The 2,315-nt window shown below is 57.1% G+C and overlaps 1 non-coding gene across 1 annotated transcript; it reads left to right on the top strand.

Annotated features, from left to right (window-relative positions):
- The first annotated feature begins 399 nt into the window (after positions 1–399).
- On the top strand, positions 400–471 carry TRNAT-CGU. The gene has a single exon. It is a non-coding gene; the product is annotated as a tRNA-Thr (tRNA).
- The last annotated feature ends 1,844 nt before the right edge of the window (positions 472–2,315 follow it).

Below are 2,315 nucleotides of genomic sequence, written 5' to 3'. Positions count from 1 at the left end.
AGAAGGAAAGGAAAGCGAACCCCCCCCCGGTAATTCCGCTGTGCGGGAGCAGCAGCGCTCGGGGACACCGCGGGAAGGGGTTTCGGAGGGGTCCCGCCGCGGGGGACGGGGCAGGGCGGGGCCGAGCCCGCGGGCGGGACGCGGTGCGGGCACACGGCGAGAGCCCCGCCCGCTCCCGGCGCCCCGCCCCGCACGTGCCCGCGGCAGCCCCCGCGGGGCGGCCCCGCGGGCTCCCCCCGCACGGCGCGGCCGCTCCGCCCCGTCCCGCCCCGTCCATCCCGCCCGGTCCCCGCCCCGTCCCGCCGCCGGCAGCGCCCCGGGACGCGCCGTCCGGTCCCGGCGGCGGCCGCGCCGCCCGCTGCCTTCCACTGGCGGCGCGCGGGTGCAGCCAGCCCGTCGGGCGCGGTGGCCAAGTGGTAAGGCGTCGGTCTCGTAAACCGAAGATCGCGGGTTCGAACCCCGTCCGTGCCTGCCGAGGCAGCGCGGTGCGCTGGCAGCCCCGCCGCGGGGAGGCCGCGGACGCCGCCTCGTTTGCGGCTCATTTTTGCTCTCGGTGCCGGAGATCCGCGGCCCCGCCGCCCTTCCCGGGGTGTCGGACATCCGCCCCCGGGGAAGCTGCGGATCGCGGGGCTGCCGGTGGCCGCAATGCTCCGCGGGTCCGCACCGTGGAGCTGCTGGGGGGGCCGCGGTCCCCACGTGTCGTGGGGTGGCATCAGCAGGGCGTGGGGGTGAGCAGGCTTCGGGCAACACCGGTGGTGCACCCCTGGGACCCCTGTGTCCCCTCTGCACCACGGGACCCAGGAACCACGTCCTTGCAGGAGACAGTTCTCTGTGTTTTGCCCCAGGACAGGTGTCCCGAATGCAGCGAGGCACAGTTAAAGTAAAGCTGTGCTGTGCGAGGGGAGTGTTGGGTCCCCTGGGATGTGAAGAATCCCTCTCACTGGTACTTTCTCTGTAGGTGCTGGGTTTGATGTACTGCTCACATATAGAGTCCTTAAAGGGTAGAGAGGTCAAATCCCGGAATAAAAGCTTAGTGCAATTAGAATCAAAGAATTGTTAAGGTTGGCCCTCTGAGATGGGTCCAGCTGTTAACTCAGCACTGCATGTTCACCACTAAACAATGTCCTCAAGTGCCACAGCCGCAGGTTTTTAACTCTTTCAGTTTTAACCCCATCCCAGGGCAACCTGTTCCAGTGCCTTACCATCCTTTCAGTGAAGTTGAGCCATTTACCCAGAATTGACCTTCATTGTTTGGTTCTTAACACCAGTCTGAGCAAAGCTTTAGACATGTGCAAGGGCATTTCTGCTGGCTCTCTATAACATCACTTTGGTCACTGCTGCTTCCAGACAGCTTAAAATATGTAAAGAATAATCATTGCACTGCAAAATCACAACAGCCAGATATCTGGGAAGAGTGGAGGAGCCTCTTTCAAAGAACTAGCTGCTTCCTTTGATGCTCAGGAAAAAGCTGGTTTTGCTGTTTCAGGTGCCACACTCAGCCTGGGCCTGACTGGGCAGGAGGCTCTTTGCCTTTCTTAATAGGGACTGCACTGTAAGGTGTTCGGGGAGGTCTGTACAAAATGGTTGTACAGTATGTTATTAACGAGCCACAAAACAAGCTCTAGTATGTTTTGATATAAAAACAGGAAATGCAGTTTAAAACTTGTTTAGAAAAATGTAGACGCTATTTTACTTGGAAAATGCAGTGCTGTCAAAATCCTGTCACCTTTGTTAGATGAAAGTTCCAGCTTTGAAACACCTTATTTTGACTTTTTTTTTTGTTTTTATTCTGCAGTTTCTCACATCAGATTGTCAAACCGAAATGCTTCTAATTACTCAAAAACCATCTTGCAGCTTCTGCAGAGCATTTCAGAATTCTGTGGGTTTGTTTCTGGTTGAAAGCAGTTGTGAAAGCGAGGTCCTCCCTGAAGGAGGCTTCCCATCCCATAAACTCAAGCAGTTGAGTCTTGCCCAAACGTGTGCCACGAACCCAGGACTAAGAACCAGGTATTTCAATAAAGCTCTGGCTCTGCTCTTCTCTGTGACCAGAACACATCCAGGCAGCTTCCCAGTTGCCTAACTTCAGTCTCTGCAGAACTGGAATATTCACTTTTAGCGCCCACACGTCTGTGAGGAAGGTCCTTCCCAGGCTCCGTGCTCAGCTCCTGGGGAGGGGCAGGGGACAGCCCTGTCCCAGGACTGCTGTTGGAAGGTTGTTGTGCATTTTCCCTCCTGGAATAAGCTCACCTTCCCGGATCCTTTCTGTCCAGGAACACATAGTTCTGTCAGTGTGTTCCTGCTCATGTTGTTGTCTT

The sequence above is a fragment of the Pipra filicauda genome, unplaced genomic scaffold, assembly GCF_003945595.2.
Source record: "Pipra filicauda isolate LSUMZ 115617 unplaced genomic scaffold, ASM394559v2 scaffold80_size11013439_pilon, whole genome shotgun sequence".
In the NCBI taxonomy this organism is placed as follows: Eukaryota; Metazoa; Chordata; class Aves; order Passeriformes; family Pipridae; genus Pipra; species Pipra filicauda.
Note: the sequence above shows the minus strand (reverse complement) of the source record. Positions and strands in the feature narration are given on the sequence as shown.